Source organism: Heterodontus francisci, chromosome 15 (assembly GCF_036365525.1).
Source record: "Heterodontus francisci isolate sHetFra1 chromosome 15, sHetFra1.hap1, whole genome shotgun sequence".
Taxonomy (NCBI): domain Eukaryota; kingdom Metazoa; phylum Chordata; class Chondrichthyes; order Heterodontiformes; family Heterodontidae; genus Heterodontus; species Heterodontus francisci.
In genome coordinates this window covers 31,927,213-31,946,949 of record NC_090385.1, presented here as the reverse complement: position 1 = coordinate 31,946,949, position 19,737 = coordinate 31,927,213, and positions in this window count along the sequence as shown.

Sequence of the window (19,737 nt, the reverse complement as noted above, 5' to 3'; positions counted from 1 at the left end):
ATCTCAGGAGAAGGGGCCAATCATTCAGGACAGAGATGAGAAGAAATTACTACACTCAAAGGGTTGTGAATCTTTGGAATTCTCTACCCCAGAGGGTTGTGGATACATTTAAGGCTGGGATAGATAGATTTTTGGTCTTGCAGGGAATCAAGGAATATGGGGAGTGGGCAGGAAAGTGGAATTGAAGCCCAAGATCAGCCATGATCATATTGAATGGCGGAGTAGGCTCGATGGGCCATATGGTCTACTTCTGCTCCTATTTCTTGTGGTCTTGTACTTCTGTATTGGGATTCTATGCTGCCAATGGATCCCAAGGATCTTTCTGAAGCAATGCATATGAAATGAATCCAATCTGTGTTCCTGCTTCTGATCTATAATCCAAGTTTCAACAGCCATATGCAGGTGTTATAGATTCTTAGTTGGGTAGCAATTATGAGTTTGGGACTTTTCCAGGCTCTTTCCTGAAGCTTTCAAATCCTGCAGCAGCTCTACCAATATGAGCTGCTATCTCCTCATCAAGCTTCATTTTACTTGAGACCGTTGACCCCAAGTAACAGAATTTGTCTACATTGTTCTGTTCAGTGTTGATAAGTTGTAATGCTGCTTCGGACTGACCACCTTGAGTCATTGTCACTGTCTTAGGTAGGCTGATCACGACCCCAAATTCCTCTGCAGCAGATGATAAGGCACTTAGAATTGACTGCAGGCCCTCAGCTGAATGAATCACAAAAGATGCATCATTGGGCTTAGGCATTGAGAGAACAAAATTGAAACTTCTTTGTCACTAAATTGGCAAAGATTGATATAAATTGTGAGGAAGATTGCAAAAGTCTGCAGGAGAACACAGATAGTCTAGCAGGATTGACAGACGGTCAGACAGACAGACCCGTTAAGTGTAAAAGTGCAAAGTATTACATCTTGGAAGTAATATACTTTAAAAGGAGCAGCAGGGATCTCAGTTGACTGGGATGTGAAATTGAGGCTGAAGATGAGCCATGATTGTATTGAATCAGAGCAGTCTCAAGGAGCCGTATGGCCTACTGCTCCTATTTCTTATGTTAAAATCTTTATCCAGAAGAGCATAAAAGAGTAGGTGGGAGAAGAAGATGCCAAACAGTATTGGTGCAAGAACACAATCCTGCTTTACCCCACTCAGTATTGGGAATAAATCTGATGTCATTTCATCGTAGATGATTCTTCCTTTCATTTCACAGTGGAAAGATTTCACAATTTCGAGTAGTTTTGGTAGACAACTGATTTATTGAAGAAAGGAGAATAGATCATCTCTGCTAACCAGATTGGAGTCTTTGCTCAGGTGTACAAAAGCAACATGTAGTGGCTTCTGCTGATTTCTGCACTTTGCTTAAAGTTGTTTCAAGGTAAAGATCATGTCCACAGTTGAACGACCAGCTCTGAACCCACATTGGCTTTATAGATCGGTATCATTCACAAGTTTTCGGAGGCGACTGAGCATTGTTTCTGACCATACACAGTAGTGAAATGCCACTGCAGTTGTTGCAATCAGACTTCCACCTTTGTTCTTGTACATGGTTATGATTTGGGCATCTCACATTTCCCAGGGAACTTCTCTTTTTCATCACATGCTAATGATAACCCAAAACAGTTCATAATGCAGACTAGGGCCTCCCAGCTTGTAGAGTTCTATGTCAATCCATCAACATCCGCCGCTTTACCAGATAGCTTTTTTTTTAATGCTGCTGTAACATCTTCCATGTTGTGGGGTGCATCTAATTCACCTTTAACCGGTTGGTCAAAAAAGCACAGTGGTTATTCACTTATTGCATTTTGTCTATTGTACAGATCCAGATAGTTCTGTACCCAATGGTCCATAATTCTTTCTTTGGAAGTGATTATTTCTCTGGTAGTAGAGAAGATCTGGTGATAACAGGGCCCATCGCCTCTTTAAGTCCGGTAAACATTCCATGTGCATCATCATTTTCGGCATACGCCTGGATACGTTAACAGAGATCAAACCAGTATTCTCTCATATGTCTACGACTGGACATTTTAGGTTTATTCCCTCATTTGCAGTTTATTTGTGTTGCTAGAGGTGTCCAAGTACTGCATTCTTGCTTTCTTTTTTGCTTCAATCATTGAGGTAAATCAGCTTCATGAGCTTTGAAACAGTTGGCATTATTTCTTTTCCTTACACCATGATTATCTCTTGCTATTGTGTACATGGTATCCTGAAAGGATGTCCACTCCTCTTCTGAACTCTAAGGTTCACTGGAATAGGTTTTTCAGCAAGGGTGTCAGCTAATGCTTGCTGAAATTCCTCTCTCTTTTGGCTATCCTTGAGGAGTTGCACATTTATCCATGGATGGGCTTGATGTTTATACTTTTTTTTTGAATAAAATGGAACACTTACAATAGACAAGAGCATGATCAGTTCCACAATGAGCACTATGCATAGATTTGGAGAGCTGGACATCCTTCACAACCCGACATCGGACAATAATAAAATCAAGATGATGCCAGTGGGTGGAATGGGGGTGTTGCCATGTTACTTTCCACCTGTGTTTCATAGGAAACAGTATATTTGTGATGACTAAGTTGTGATTGCTGCAGAACTCTTTCATTTGAATTCATAGCTCCAATACCATGGCACCCAAATACAGATGGTCATGAATCAAAGTCTTTTCCAACACGTGCATTGAAGTCTCCCAAAAGAAATATTGTGTCACTTTCAAGTACATTTGTCAACAGTTGGTCAGGCTCATCATAAAATCTCTCCCTTTTCTCTAACTTGTAGGACATAGTTGGAGCATAAGCACTGATGAAGGTACCAAACCTGTTGGATTTATTGGGATTTATATAGACATGAGTCTTTCTGAGTGACACTCATCAATTGTTTCAACCAATTTGTTTCTGGTGGCAAAACATCCTCCATGGTCAAGCCCTATCCCATCAGGCTTCCCAAAGCAGGAGAAGGCATAATAATTTTCACAGAGTGAACCAGTTCCTGTGAACCATCTTTCACTCAGTGCCGCACAATTGATGATCAAATGGGACAGCTCATAGCTGATGTGTGCCGTCTTACAAGGGAGTGAAGCATCTCTAATACTGTCTGTTAGGGTTCAAACATTCCAACATGCCAAATAATGCTTTTTTCAGGAACTGTAGAAGGTGAGGCAAGGCCTTTTTAGTCCTCCTTTTATCGGGCCATCACTGCAGGGGGCAAGCAGGCCATTTCTACAAAGAGCTGCTTGGCCACCTAGGGTAACTGTGCAAGCTGTGTAGTTGTTTCATCTACACGCGAACAGCCATCACTCCCTGGCCGCTTGAGCTAACAGGACTTCTTCTGTTTACAAATCACAGGTAGATGGGCTAGCAAGATGTTTCCCTGCACAGGTGAGATAAGAGCAACAAGGTTAGTGCATGAGCCAAGCTGCTCTCTCTCAGCTAACGCACCTTACCCAGTGGTAAGGGCTAGCAAAGATGACTGACAGTACATCAGCTGCATCACGATGCTGGAGAAGATGAAATGTGCTCCTTTGCAGGTCGTGAAGCTCCAAGAGGAGCAGTAAAGATGATGGGTGCCCTCTTCTTCTCGTGGCGCTCAATGGAGGGTATGGGCACAAGGGCCTCTCCAAGATAATTTCTAGGGGGCTTGGAGCTCACCCATAACCAGAGGTTATTTTTACGAAAACCAGTGGTGACACGAGGATCCAGTGACTTGACTCATGGAGGAAAAGAGATTTTTAATTGTGCTGTTGGGCATTACTTCACTTCTCAGTGAAACCCAGGGGTATTTCTCAAATTCAAGATGAAAATGAGACCCAGCACTAAACCCCTCAATTATGATCCCTACCTCAACATTACCCCCACAATGAGACCCCCACCTCAGCACTAAGCCCCCTCAATTAACCCCACACCTCAACATTAAACCCCTACAATAAAATTCCCACCTCAGCACCAAAACCTCCTCAATAAATCCCCACCTCAATAAAACCACTTCAACAACAAACTAAATCACCTGTATTTGAACACTCTGCACTGTAACATTTGTCCCTCCCTCCCTCAGCTCAGGCTTCATCTCACCTGAGCCCACACTAGGTCACCAGCTCCCCCTCTCCTGGAACCTAGGCCTGGCTCTGCCACTAGCCAACCGGCGAGCCCAAGCCCCCAGACCAAAGGGGATAAGAAAAGACAGCCACAACAAATAGGCAAAAAGCAGCTGCAGCTCACTGCTAACCCCCACCCCCTCAACCCACTATCTTCCACCTCTCAGGCCTTCTGATTCCATGGAAACCCAGGCCTCGCTCAACTCTCTCAATCTCCATATTCTCATACCACACCATTCGGTTGGGTTTGTTGATGATATTGGCTTTGACCTGCTGCAGAATTCCAGGAGCTCTGCATATATTGTTCCAGCAGTTTTAAGTATTAGTCCTTTAAAAAAATTGAATCAAACAAATAAAATACTCGCCCACTGAAATAAATGAACTGACAAGTTGGGTACAAGTATATTAGTTGTTGTATGTTTCATGCTCAAAGCAGTGACGTCTAATCACTGATGTGCTATTTTGAGTTTTTTTTATTTGTTCTTGGGATATGGGAATTGCTGGCAAGCCAGCATTTATTGCTCATTCCTTGAGAAGGTGTTGAGCTTCCTACTTGAACTGCTGCAGCCTGTGTGCTGTAGGTACAGACTGCAGCAGTTCAAGTAGGAAGCTCACTGTGCTGTTAGGGAAGGAGTTCCAGGATTTTAACCTGGAGACAGTGAAGGAACGGCGATATAGTTCCTAGTCAAGATGGTGTGTGACTTGGAGGGGAACTTGCAGGTGGTGGTTTTCCTATGCATCTGCTGCCCTTGTTCTTCTAGATGAGAGGTTGCAAGACTGGAATGTGCTGTCGAAGAAACCTTGGCAAGTTGCTGCAGTGCATCTTGTAGATGGCACACACTGCAGTCATGGTGCACTGGTGGTGAAGGGAGTGAATGCTTAAGGGGATGGATGGGATACCAACCAAGCAGGCTGCTTTGCCCTGGATGGTGTCAAGCTTCTTGAGTGCTATTGGAGATGCACCCATCCAGGAAAGTGGAGAGTATTCCATCACACTCCTGACTTGTGTCTTGTAGATGGTAGAAAGACTTTGGGGAGGTGAGTCACTTGCCAGAGAATACCCAGCTTCTGACCTACTCTTGTAGCCACAGTAATTACGTGGCTGGTCCAGTTAAGTTTCTGGTCAATGGTGACCCCCAGAATGTTAAGGGTAGGGGATTCAGTGATGGTAATGCTATTGAACATCAAGCGGAGCTCACTAGATTCTCTCTTGTTGGAAATGATCATTGCCTGGCAATTGTGTGCCATGAATGTTATTTGCCACTTATCAGCCCAAGCCTGTATGTTGTGCAGGTCTTGCTGTGCATGGGCACAGATTGCTTCATTATCTGAGGAGCTGTGAGTGGAATTGAACACAAAGCAATCATCAGTGAACATCCCCACTTCTGACCTTATAATGAAGTAGCTGGAGGTGGTTGGGCATTATCTGAGGAACTCCTGCAGCGATGTCCTTGGGCTGACATGATTGACCTCCAATAATCACAAGCATCTTCCATTGTGTTAGGACTGACTCCAGACAGTGGAGAGCCTTCCCTCTGATTTCCATTGACTTCAATTTTACTTGATGCCATACTCGGTCAAATTCTGTCTTGATGTCAATAGCATTCAATCACACCTCATCTCTGGAATTCAGCTCTTCTGTCCATGTTTGGACCAAAACTGTAAAGAGGTTTTACAGTGAATCACCCAAGTGATCCTGGTGGAACTCAAACTGAGCATCAGTGAGCAGGTTATTGTTGAGTAAGTGCTGTTGGATAGCACTGTTGATGACACCTTCCATCACTTTGCTAATAATTGAGAGTAATTTGCGAATTGGATTTGTTCTGCTTTTTGTGGACTTTGCTTTATGTTGAATGTTAAGAAGTGGCAGAAAATATCCCATAGTATTTTATGCTAAAAATATTTGGATAAGAACATTAACAGCAGGGAATTTATTCATGCAGAAATGATTAATCCTTCAAAGGAATCTCAGATTCCTTCATTTTCAATGCAAGATTCACACAGGCAGACTGTTCACCGGAAATAGATAATTGTACATGGGATTGGATTTTGCTCAGACCCAGTAACTGTAAATTTTCCATCTGTGCTTAATTACTACTTCACAGTTTTTAAAAATATTTTCCTCTCATAGAGGTTTTGATAAATTTCAATATTCAAATATTACTCAAGCAGATCTTCTGTGTGGTTCAATTCATTTCCCTCACTATCTGACTGCATAAAGTAATAAATACAGAAAAAATATGGGAAATGCATAGCAGGTTGGTCAACATCTGAAAATAGTGTTTAAGTAGACGCCTGTTTCAGAATCTGTCATGGTCCCATAGGGAAATGGGTCTAGGTGGCACAGAGGGTGCTATGTTCTTTCATCACCAAGATATTTAGACAGCATCTCACAGCCCTATGGCCTGTATCACCAAGAAGAAGAGCAGCAATATCATAGAAACATTGTCACATTCAAGTTTCCCTCCAAGGTATATACACTGTCATTTTTGGGTCAAAATTCTGGAATGCCCTACCCAATACCATTATGGGAACATCGAGGATTGCAGTGGTTCAAGAAGGCCTACCAGCACCTTCACAGAGCAATTAGGGATGGACATTAAAAATATGACTTTGATATCATTGCCCACATCCTGAAAACAAAAAAATGTATTGGAGTTTGCACAGAAATCGAGTTCAGACTCTCCCCTTGTTATAAGTAATACGAATTGAATCTGGGGAGTCTCAATCTAATTGCAAATGTATGCAAACTGCCAGCATAAAACAATCCCTAATCCAGCACAAATTTGCACAGATTTGCTAACCTTGCTCAGAATAGAACGATTAAAGATTGTCATTTTTCTAAAAGTGTTTTTTTGCCGCAATCTCAAGAAAATACTTGACTGATTTGAAGTCTAAAGCAGAGCAGGAAGCCTTATTTATTTGTGTTCCTTTTATCAGTTTCAAGGCACCACATTCTTTAAACAATATGCTTCTCACTGTACACACAAGTTAAGGGAGTGGGTTTATTATTTGAAGCATAGGAATACTGAGTTTAAAAATAAATTTGGGAATGCGAGTCTCATCCTGTTCCCACAGGTGGTCAGGTCCCACTTTAAAATAAAACGGTGGTAATTTTCCACTTTTATCTCTGTTTTAAAGGTATTTCATATTATTCTACTTTTATGTCTCCTTATATAGTTTTTCATTCTCTCGTGCGTTTGACAATCTAGCTAAGATGCGAAACTTTGGTAAGAATGGCCTATATCTATATCCTACCATAGCATGGGAGAGCCTGTTTGAGCAGCATCATGATGTGCCTTAAGCTACAGCTGCTTTTGTTAACCTAGGTAACTTGAATTTTTTATGCATCATTACGTGTTCTAAGCTTACCCCCAACATCAAGGTTTATTAAAAAGACATCCAGTATGACTATCCACTATACACTTACATTCATCATCTAGGTTCATGTATAAGTCACTTCCTATTTCTGTGTTTGAAGAAAAAATTATTGTTACTAAAATTACAATGCCTTGCATAATTAATATTTGCAGTTATTAGTAGTATTTTACAAATACCCATCAGAGCTGTCCGTTGTTAGCAATTGCTCTGCCAAGTGTGGAACTGAGCCATAGAGATCAAGAAAGTCTCACGTACAATCCTTGGTCTATGCTGAGTTAGCTGATCTTAGCTGAGGTGATGGTAAGGGACTGGCTGAAGTCTCGCTGGAGAAAGGAGAGTAAAAGAAATCAGCGTATGGCTCAGCTTCTAATTTGACAAATGCTAGCAACCGTATTTATTCTCCCATTATATTACTACTTGTTCTCCAGTAACTGAGTGCAGCATTGGTTGATCTATTAATATTCATGAGTTTCATTTGTAGCCTACTTGCCAGGTGTAATCCATTTCTATCTCTGCATTATTTTTAATCCCTATCTGGTTTCCTACCAAATCAGTTAAGCTCACCTCATCATGTTGAGTTTGGCCAAGTAATGCATCCAAGTCCACTATCTATTGCAATACTTTGAAGTAATGGAATGATTTGCACCACTTTCTCTTGAAAGATTAGCACTTAGCAATCTATCTGCTAAAGGGAAGGTTTTAAAGGTTAGGATGAAGGCTCCTGTTAAGTGTAGTTTATTATCACTACAGTGAAAGACCGTGATATTGCACCGTACAGAGGTTCCAGGAATCAGACAATTTCAGCAATTATATAACTGGGCAACAAACAGTAGGCAGAATGTCACTCTCTTCCTACCCACTCCTCTCCACCGTAGTCTGCCTCCAATGCCATTACATTTTTAGGAAAGGATAATTCAGATTTTTGTTAGATCAAAGCTGAAGCATATTTTACAACATGCCAAATGGACAGACAGCTTACAAGGTAATTACTGATGAGAGAGATCATTCTTAGTTCAGCAATTCTAAAGTACATGAACACTCCACATACCCCACCCCGCACAACCACCACTCTCACCCCACATTCACCTCCACGCCTATTTCTGAAAACCCATGCACTGATCACTTTTTATGTGAGAAACTTCCTTCTGAGTCCTAAAATTGTCTTTTACCAAGTTAAATCTCTGTCCTTGTCTGACCCATGTAATGTATTTTAAAGTAATTTTCTGTATTTACTTTTCCTCTATTTACTTTTTTTCCCATTGTATCAAACTAGAGATCAATGTGCTGGGATCACAATGTAGCATTAACAACAACAACAACAACTTATGATTATATAGTGCCTTTTATGTAGGTTTTAAGAAGTGTCTTAAGCATCAGTTTTGGAACCGGGGGGATCTATACCAATGGGACGGTCTCCACCTGAACCGATCTGGAACCAGTGTTCTAGCAAAACGGATAAATAGGGTGGTCTCTAGGACTTTAAACTAGTGACTCGGGGGGAAGGGAAAGGGAAAGCGACAGGGAGTATGATGGTAAATAAAAAGGTAAGCAGCAGGTTAACATGTGTGCAGGAGGGTTTAAGTTCAAAGCAGACTATGAAAGAAGCAGAAAGGAAGGATAACTCAGGAGTTATTATTAGAGATGTTGGAAATCATGAGGGTAAGAAAGCTAGCATAAAGGCACTTTACCTGAATGCTCGTAGCATCCGTAACAAGGTTGATGAGTTAACGGCACAAATCATCGCGAATGAATATGATTTGGTAGCCATTACGGAGACATGGTTACAGGTTGGTCACGACTGGGAGTACCAGACTATTCGGAAGGACAGACAGGAAGGTAAGGGAGGTGGTGTAGCTCTGATATTCAAGGACGACATCAGGGCGGTGCTGAGAGATGATATAGGTTCTATGCAGAATGAGGTTGAATCCATTTGGGTGGAAATTAGAAACTCTAAGAAGAAAAAGTCATTGATAGGCGTAGTCTATAGGCCACCAAATAATAACATCACATTGGGGCGGGCAATAAACAAAGAAATGACTAATGCCTGTAAAAATGGTACGGCAATTATCATGGGGGATTTTAATCTACATGTAGATTGGTCGAACCAGCTCAGTCAGGGTAGCCTTGAGGAGGAGTTCGTTGAGTGTATCCATGATAGTTTTCTTGAACAGTATGTAATGGAACCGACGAGGGAGCAAGCTATCCTAGATCTAGTCCTGTGTAATGAGACAGGAATAATTAATGACCTCATAGTTAGGGATCCTCTTGGAAGGAGTGATCACAGTATGGTTGAATTTAGAATACAGATGGAGAGTGTGAAGATAAAATCCAATACCAGGGTCCTGCGCTTGAACAAGGGGGACTACAATAGAATGAGGGAGGACTTGGCTAAAGTAAACTGGAAACAAAGATTTTATGGTGGGACAGTTGACGAGCAGTGGAGGACTTTCAAAGCAATTTTTCAAAGTGCTCAGCAAAAGTATATTCCAGTGAAAAGGAAGGACTAGAAGAAAAGGGGTAGTCTGCCATGGGTGTCTAAGGAAATAAGGGAGGCTATCAAATTGAAAGAGAAGGCATACAAAGTGGCCAAAAACAGCATGAAACTAGAAGATTGGGAAAACTTTAAAGGTCAACAGAAAGCCACAAAAAGAGCTATAAAGAAAAGTAAGATAGAACATGAGAAAAAACTAGCACAGAATATAAAGATAGATAGCAAAAGTTTCTATAAATATATAAAACGAAAAAGAGTGGCTAAAGTAAATGTTGGTCCTTTAGAGGATGAGAAGGGGAATTTAGTTATGGGATATGATGAAATGGCCGAGGCATTGAACAGGTATTTTGTATCGGTCTTCACAGTGGAGGACATTAATAACATGCCAGTAATTGACAAAGAGACGAACGTAGGTGAGGACCTGGAAACAATCATTATTACGGAAGAGGTAGTGTTGGGCAAGCTAATGGAGCTAAGGATTGATCAGTCTCCTGGCCCTGATGGAATGCATCCCAGGGTACTAAAAGAGATGGCGGGAGAAATAGCAGGTGCACTGGCGGTAATTTTCCAAAATTCGCTGGACTCTGGGGTAGTCCCAGCAGATTGGAAAACAGCAGATGTGATGCCACTGTTTAAAAAGGGAGGTAGACAAAAGATGGGGAATTATAGACCGGTTAGCTTAACCTCTGTAGTGGGGAAGATACTTGAGTCTATTATCAAGGAAGAAATAGCAGGGCACCTCGATAGAAATTGTCCCGTTGGGCAGACGCAGCATGGGTTCATTAAGGGCAGGTCATGCTTGACAAATCTTTTGGAATTCTATCATGACATTATGAGCAAGGTGGACAATGGGGACCCAGTGGATGTGGTGTACCTAGATTTCCAAAAGGCCTTCGACAAGGTGCCGCACAAGAGGCTGCTGCATAAGATAAGGATGCATGGCGTTAGGGGTAAAGTATTAGTATGGATAGAGGATTGGTTGACTAACAGGAAGCAGAGTGGGGATAAATGAGTGCTATTCTGGTTGGCAATCAGTCACTAGTGGTGTGCCTCAGGGATCGGTGTTGGGACCGCAATTATTTGGAGTTGGGGACCACGTGTAGGGTGTCAAAGTTTGCAGATGACACTAAGATGAGTGGCAGAGCAAAGTGTGCAGATGACTGTGAAACTTTGCAGAGGAACATAGATACATTGAGTGAGTGGGCAAAGGTCTGGCAGATGGAATACAATGTTAATAAATGTGAAGTCATTCATTTCGGTAGGAGTAACAGTAAAAAGGATTATTACTTGAATGGTAAAAAGTTACAGCATGCTGCTATGCAGAGGGACCTGGGTGTCCTTGTGCATGAATCGCAGAAGGTTGGTCTGCAGGTACAGCAAGTAATTAGGAAGGCAAATGGAATTTTGTCCTTCATTGCTAAAGGGATTGAATTTAAAAGCAGAGAGGTTATGTTGCAGCTGTATAAGGTACTGGTGAGGCCGCACCTGGAGTACTGTGTGCAGTTTTGGTCTCCTTACTTGAGAAAGGATGTAGTGGCACTGGAGAGGGTGCAGAGGAGGTTCACTAGGATGATTCCGGAGTTGAGGGGATTGGTTTATGAGGAGAGACTGAGTAGATTGGGATTATATTCATTGGAATTCAGAAGAATGAGGGGGGATCTTATAGAAACATATAAAATTATGAAGGGAATAGATAAGATACAAGCACTGGCAGGTGAAGCTAGGACAAGAGGGCATAGCCTCAAGATTAGAGGGAGCAGATTTAGGACTGAATTAAGAAGGAACTTCTTCACCCAGAGGGTTGTTAATCTATGGAATTCCTTGCCCAGTGAAGTAGTTGACGCTTCTTCAGTAAACGTTTTTAAAGCTAAGGTAGATATCTTTCCTGCAATAAAGGAATTAAGGGATATGGTGAGAGCGCGGGTAAGTGGATCTGAGTCCACGAAAAGATCAGCCATGATCTTATTGAATGGCGGAGCAGGCTCGAGGGGCCGGACGGCCTACTCCTGCTCCTTGTTCTTATGATCTAAAGAAGAAAGCAAGGTAGAGTGGCAGAGAGGTTTAGGGAGGATATTCCAGAGCTAAGGGACTAGGCAGCTGAAGACGCAGCCACCAATGGTGGAGCGATTAAAATCGGAGACGCTCAAAAGATCATAATTAGAGAAGCACATATATCTCGGAGGGTTGTGGGGCTGAAGGAGATTACAGAGATAGGGAATGGCGAGGCCATGGAGAGATTTGAAATATAATGGTAAGTAAGTTATTCCCTTACAGTAATTAAATTCATGCCAGCTTCAATCAATTCCACTATCAGTACTTGAATTTGTGAATCTATAAGAAACATCCAGAAAATAAAAGGTGACAGAAACAATAAACAGTACAGTGTGATGTAGCAAGTGAACTCATGAGAATCATGAGAATCATGGGGGAGGCAGTGGCATAGTGGTGATGTCACTGGACAAATAATCCAGAGCCCAGACTAATGCTCTAGGGACATGGGTTCAAATCCCACTATGGCAGATGGTGAAATTTGAATGCAATTAATAAATCTGGAATTAAAAAGCTCGTCTAATGGTCTAAAGAATGGGAGAAGTGGGATTGCTCTTTGAAAGACTTGACACAGACCCAATAGGCTGAATGGCCTCCTTCTGTGCTGTACTATTCAATAATTCTATGATTTTACTGTATCATAAGATAGTAATCAGAAACTGGTGGTAATGGGGAGGCTTTCAACACCGCTCCATGGCTTTGCAGGGTTGTCAAGAAAGAGCTCAATGTACCTCATACAACGAAAGATAGGTTGCTATAGGGAGAGGAGATAAATTAGGAGAGAAACATTGGGTTGCAAATTACAAAAGACTCCTTGGCCCCAATTCCTCCCTGCTCACAAGCATGAAATTGAATACAATTTATCTGAATTTTCATCCATACAAATGTTTCAAGTTTCTTAATAGACATTAAATGTATATTTAATTGTAATGGTAATGAGATGCATATGCATGCATAATAACAACAATTTTATTACTTATACACAGAACAATCATTCAATTTTCTGCTCTGAAGGTAAGGCATGCTTGCACCAATTCAAAACGTACTTGTAACTTTTATTTAATATAGATCAGGCTTGTCCAACATATGGCCCATGAGCCAGAATCCTACCCACCAATGGTTTCAATCTAACCTGCCAACGATGAGAAATTTCAGCTGGAAATCTGCTATTGGATTCTACCGGCCGCCACAACTTGGCTGACAATGGCTGCAGCTCCTTTCCTGACATAGAGGAGATGCCTCACTGCACGTGTCCTCCTTCACCGAGCTGGCAAACACTCTTCAGTACCTGATGTCCTGGTTCCTTTAGTAACATTTGGCGTCACATGTCTGCCGGTGCTTCCCAAACTCTGTTACCAGTGCAGCCTTGCCACCCTTGAGTTTGGGCCCCAGGCCCAGCACTGGCCCCGCTTGCATATGGACCTGGCCTGGGCCTCAGGCCCCGAGCTGTTCTTTTCCACCACCATCTCTGAGGAGAAGCCACCTGAGGACGCAGCCTGGGAGCAGGGTGCTAGGGTAACTGGGCCCAGGAGTGGGTTGGGGGTCACAAAGGGAAGGGGAAAAAGAGACACACACAGAGACAGAGAGAGACAGACAGAGATAGAGAGAGAGAAAAACAGAGACAGAGAGAGACAAAGACACACAGAGACAGAGAAAGAGAGATACAGAGACAGACAAAGAGAGAAAAACAGACAGACAGACAAAGGAAAACACAGAGAGAGAGAGACAGAGAGAGGCACACACACCCACAGAGACAGACACAGAGAGGGAGAGAGACAAAGAGAGGGAGGGAGACAGAGAGAGAGAGAGAGATGGGAGAGAGAGTGATCAAGATCACTCATGACAGAAGGACATCGACCTGGAATACTCTGCATTGCTACATCAAGTGTGCAGGCAAACATTGTTCACTTCAGCAAGCAAAAACAATGCCAGGTATCTCACTAAATCAGTGTTCAGCATAGTGACGAGAAAGTAATAAATTAGTCTTCTCATTTAAAGCTTGTTCACAAAAATGCACATTTTTTGTTTTGATTAATAGTAAAATAAATTTCTAATACATTTATCTTTCCAAAATTTGCTCACTGGCCTCCTATGCAGGACAAAAATTATAACATAGCCCCTGTCGCGAAAAGGTTGGACACCTCTGATACAGAAGAACCACTTACTCACTGGACTTCAAAAAGCAACATTAAAATGACCTTTTTTGCCGTAACAAGGAGAGGTTCAGGTAGGATCTAATTGCACATAGATTTAGGAGCCCAGTGAAGATCCAAGCTACAGGACTTCAGTGGAGTTCCTGTAATTTTTCATTAAGAAAAGGAATTTCATGACAATATTGATGGCATAGTCAGTCTCCATCTAGCTGTGCCATGATGTCTGTTTGGTGCTCATTGTAATATTAATCTCTCTCCAGAGGTGGCACTGGATCACCTCAGTCTTGCATCTCCCAGCTCTTTGGTCTGCATTGCAAAGAACATTCTACGATCTAACCAACTTTCTCTCTTTCCTCAATTGCCATAAGTTTTGCCATTTAGCTATGAATTTTAATATAAAATTAAAACATTATATAAAATTAAGAACAGAATGTATGACTTTAAAATGGGAACTGAATTGCATCTCTGCATCCTGGACAAATTATAGACCACCCTCCACCCATGCTTCCCCTAAAAACTATACTTGGTCTTAACTCCCAATGTCCAACAACACAGGATAGTATGCATATATAATTCATAATGTATGTTCCAGTTCATAATATGTGAAAAAAATATATTTAATACAGAAATCATGCTCTCTGGTGGCTCAGTGGTTTCATTCATTAAGTTGCTGAGTCATCCAGACCAGAATGGCCAGTTTACCTGTCACCACCAGTAACCACAACCTAGATAGCACACAATAGTAACCAATCATTAGAAGTTACCTAGGCAAACCCAATAGCCAGGTACAAGAAACACCTGTTTACCTTCAACAGCTATCTAAATAACAGCCAGTCAGTTCACCACCACTAACAGTAGCAGCCAACTAGCCATGAGACATCAGTCATGCACTGGCAACATGCCACAAGAATCAGACAAGCTTTCATCAGCAGCCAGCAACAACAACCCACCCATGTACACCCATCAGCCAGGTGCCACCCATTCACCGGCATGCCACAACATATTCAGTTCGTAGCCAGTCACCAGCTGCCTGTCACCAGTTCTTAGTAACTGTCAATGCCCAGTGCACTGCCAATCATCAGCAGTCAGTCTGTCGTCAGCTCCAATGATAGAGCTGGCGGGATGTAGAAGAAAGAAAGTTGGGAGATGGAGATCTGGTGTTATGACTGGCTGAGGAGGGGTCTTAGGCACCCCTTTCCTAGTTTGGCCGTAACAGGGTTTAATTTTTTTTTAAACACAGTGTTTTTAGCTTCACCTCAGAGAGTCCTTGCTCACTGCTCTCTAATTGTAATTGTGAAGGAACCAATCAGACAAGATTTCTCAGGTTTAAACAAGAAAGTTTATTAACCTTAACACTCTAGCTCAGTTAAAACTGCTAAAAATATGCAACGCAACCACGCTAGCATGCATGCGCGATAAACACACACACAAATAGATACAGAGGAGGCGAAAGAATTAAAGGGGGAGGGTTTGAAGTAGTAGATGGAATTCAGTTACTGTTTTTGGTTTGGATGTAAAGATCTTGATTGGAGTTAAGTCTTGCAGTTCTCATTGGGGCCCAGTGCACACTTTTAAACTTTTTTCGCTGGTACCAGAAGGCTGCAGGGGTCTTCTGTCTTGAGGCTTTAGTTGCTTCTGTGGGTCCTTGGAACATTGCTGAAGAGACTAGGAGAGAGAGAGAAATCTTGCTTTTCTCTCGTCTACATAATTGCAGTCTGTCTCAAAAATGTACTGTGATGCACAATTCAATCAATTCCCATGTTGGCCAGCAGGTTAGTCATGTGACCAGCTCTTTGTTTGACACAGCATCGCCTGCGATGGTTGTTGATTCTACAAAGCTTACTAGACACACTCAGTGGGAGGGAGGTGGGTGGAGTGCTGGCTCTTACACAGACAATGACTCTCAATGCTTTTTGATCATCACGATTGACAAAACCCATCTAGCTAATTGAATCAGGGAGCACTCCCATTGTCTCTCTATGCAACTGTCTCTCACAATGCAAATGTGATGCCATGTTTTCAGCCACTGCTTTGTGTTTCTTTCAAATAATTTATGTTCAATGTCCAGGAAACATTCGAATAGTGTCCCATATGATGAAATTAATATGTTTCCATTTGGCAGGTGTGGTTTCCATCACAATTGGAGAGAGAAAGTCTAAAATCACAAGTTGGAAGCTGAAGAAAGCCCAGGGTTTGGAACCTTGAGAAGTGAAGAATTGTTGGACTTAGATGCCTAGCAGGGCAAACATCAACAGCTGGAAGGAATTGGAAACTGATGGGGATATGCGAGGAGAGGCTGTAAGTTGAAAGTCAATTTGCTGGGAGAGGCTATTAAGAGGAAAAGTAGAAAGGTTGGAAGCTGGAGGCCTGTGACTATGGGAAAAAATGTCAGGGCTTGGAAGCCTGGGGGAGACTTCAGTATGCAGAGATTGACCTGTGAAAGAAACTGAAGAACAGTCTTCAAAAAGTGTAATTGCACCAATTATTGTTTTTTCAGGCATACAGAAACAACTAGATTCCATTCACACCCATATGTCACCATCCCATTTATGCTGCCCATGTTTTCGTCCAATAAATTAAGAAATACTGTAAAGTGAGTGGCTGAATCATAGAGTTCAAGAATATCCTAGCTTCAATGTGTGGTCTGTGCTATGTTAGCTGACCTCAGCCACACTATTGGTAGGAGTATTAAATTGTCTTCAAGGTGAGGAAAATTATTCGGTCTTCTAACTTCAATTTAAAGAGGAGAGTAAAGATAAAAAGAGAAAGGACAAATGGAAGAAATGTGTTAGAAAGTAAAGCAGTATAAGAGATCTGAGAAAAGGAAATAAGTATGCAAATTAAAAGGAAGAATTTGAAAAAGAGAAACTCAATGAAAAAAGAGAACAAGGAAGGAGTGATAGAAAAGAAAATGTAACCTAGTAGGATAGATCAAAATTGTGGGGAAAATTACAAAAAAAATAATGAATGAAAGACGAGGCTGAAAGGAGATGGTGAGGAATAAGAAACGCAAAAAAAAGTAAGGAAATTAAATTTACTATCAGTATGGGTATAATGGTATCAACAAACCCAATGCACTAATATATTCAGCTTAGCACAATTGACAACTGTCTCACTCCTGGGTCACAAAGTTGTGGATTTGACCCTCATACCAGGATGAGAGCTCCTAATCTAGGCTGATATTTTAGTGTGGTGCTGAAGGACTGTTGCATTGTTAAAGCTGATATACTTTGAACGAAGCATTAAACTGAAGCCTCATCTGCTTGTTCTCTCCAAAAACCCACAGCGCTACTCAAAGAAGGGCAGGGAATTTTCCTAGCACAGGCCAATTGTCAATCATTGCCACCTAAAAAACAGATTAATAAACTCACAGAGCTGGATTTGAAGAGCCTGCCGCCGAGCTCAAAAAATGGTGCGGGTCACACGGCGAAGAGCCACTGTGATCTCTTGCGCAGCAGCTCATTTAAGGAAGAGACAACCTCAGAGGACGCAATGTCCCATTACACTCCCGCACCTTCCACCAGTGCAGATACACTCACCTTGGTGGGAATCCGTTTGGCTTTAGAGTCTGGGTCACAAGCTGGTGTAAGCACCACACACACACCCGAGCAGCTGGCTGAGGCTGAGAAAGGCAATGCCTCTGACAGTTGGAGGACGGTGGGTGTCCAGGCCCATGCTGAGCCCCAGGCTGATGATCATCGTCTGGTTTCAACATCACAGGACATGCTAGAGTTGCAGGGAGAGGTAAAGCAACATCTGGAGGAGATGCCACAGGCCATGCGCCACTTTGAGTGGACGATGGGGGAGTCCATCCATGCCATGACAGCTGTGATGTCCCAGACATGTGAGCACATGGCTTCCTCCATCGAGAGGTTGGCAACCTTTATGGAGAGCCAGATTCCAATGATCCACACTGACCTGCAAACCCTCACCTCAGCATGAGCTAGCGCAGCAGTGGCTAGGCGAGAGAGGGACCAGGGGCCTGAAAGAGTGTCTCTGCTCCTGGTCCTTCTCAGGAGAGCAGTGAGGTTCCCATGAGCCTTGAGAAGGAGGAGGCGAGCCTGCGCATCAAATCTGGGGGCCCCCCCTTGGGGTGATTCCAATGTGGACACCGCCTCCTCAGTCCCACCGCTGGTGAGTCTAGCTCCAGCAGCCACGACATCTGAGAACAGTCCTGCACTGGTGCAGGATGCCCTCAGGCAGCCAGGTCCCTCCAGGCCTCAGGCACCAAGAGGACGACCGCCAAAGTCATCCAAAGCCAAAGGCCTTTCTGATCAGCAGCCTTCCTCCAGTCAAGCTGCTAATGCGGAAGTAGCACCGCAAAGGAGCACCCGCAAGCGTTTCAAAAAGACACCATGGCACGCTTGGGTTTTCACGGGTGACAGGCCTATATAATAATTCCTTCTCACTAAATGTGCTTTTCTAACATGTGTCTCCTTTTTACTGTGTGATTGACGCATGCCAGCATGTATCGATCATGTCGCCTCCCATGAACATCATGGCCTGACAGAACTGCCAATGTATGGAATAACATCATTGCCATGCCAGTATGTGTGATGTGACACCGCATGGATGCAGTAACGTTAACAATGGCTCAGTCAGCTGCTGCCAGTAATGGTGGAGACACAGATGTCACACATGCAGAAGACTGCAGACCAGATGAAGGACGGTGGTGTGTGGCATGGGGAGCATATAGTGCACTTCAGGGATTATGGAAGCACTCAGCAATAAGGCGTTGTCATGCATCCATTGCTCGCTACTCCCCATGTATGCGTTGCATCGATGTTCTCCATCCTCCCATGCGCGTATGCTGCTGCAAGTCCTCTGTGTCCTCATCATTCGAGGATGTCTCTTGCTCCAGTCTCTCATCAACCTGCAAGGCGTCCCCCCTCTGTATTGCAAATTGTATAGAGCACAGCATACAGCAATGATGCGCACTACCCTTTCAAGTAGTACTGTAGGGCCCCACCCGATCTATCCAAGCAGCGGAAGCGCATCTTCAGTGTGCCGATGGCCTGCTCGATGGTAGCTCATGCCGATCCGTGGCAGGTGTTGTATCTCTCCTCTGCATCGCTGGTGAGGTTTCTCACCAGCGTCAGGAGCCATGTCTGCAAGAATAGCCCTTGTCCCAAGAAGCCACCCCTGGATCTGAGCCAGTGCAGTGAAGAGCCGCGGCACATGGGACTGGCGCAGGATGAATGAGTCATGGCAGTTGCCTGGAAAACGGGCACACACTTGCCTGAAGCACTTCCTGTGTTCACATACTAGCTACACGTTGAGCGGGTAGAAGCCCTTTCTATTTAGGTATGCAGCTGGTTGCCCATCTGGAGCCTTGATGGCCACATGTGTGCAGTCTATGACCCCTTGCACCTGTAGTAATGGACCCAGGTCTGAGGGCCCTCTGGGCCTGACTCTCAGGATCCGTCCTGAAGCGAACATAGTCATTGGCCCTCCGGTACAAGGCATCAGTGACCTCCCTGATACAGTGTTGTACTGCTGACAGTGAAACCCTACATAAGCTGCCGGTGGATCCCTGGAATGATGCGGAGGTGTAGAAGTTAAGAGCCGCTGTCACTTT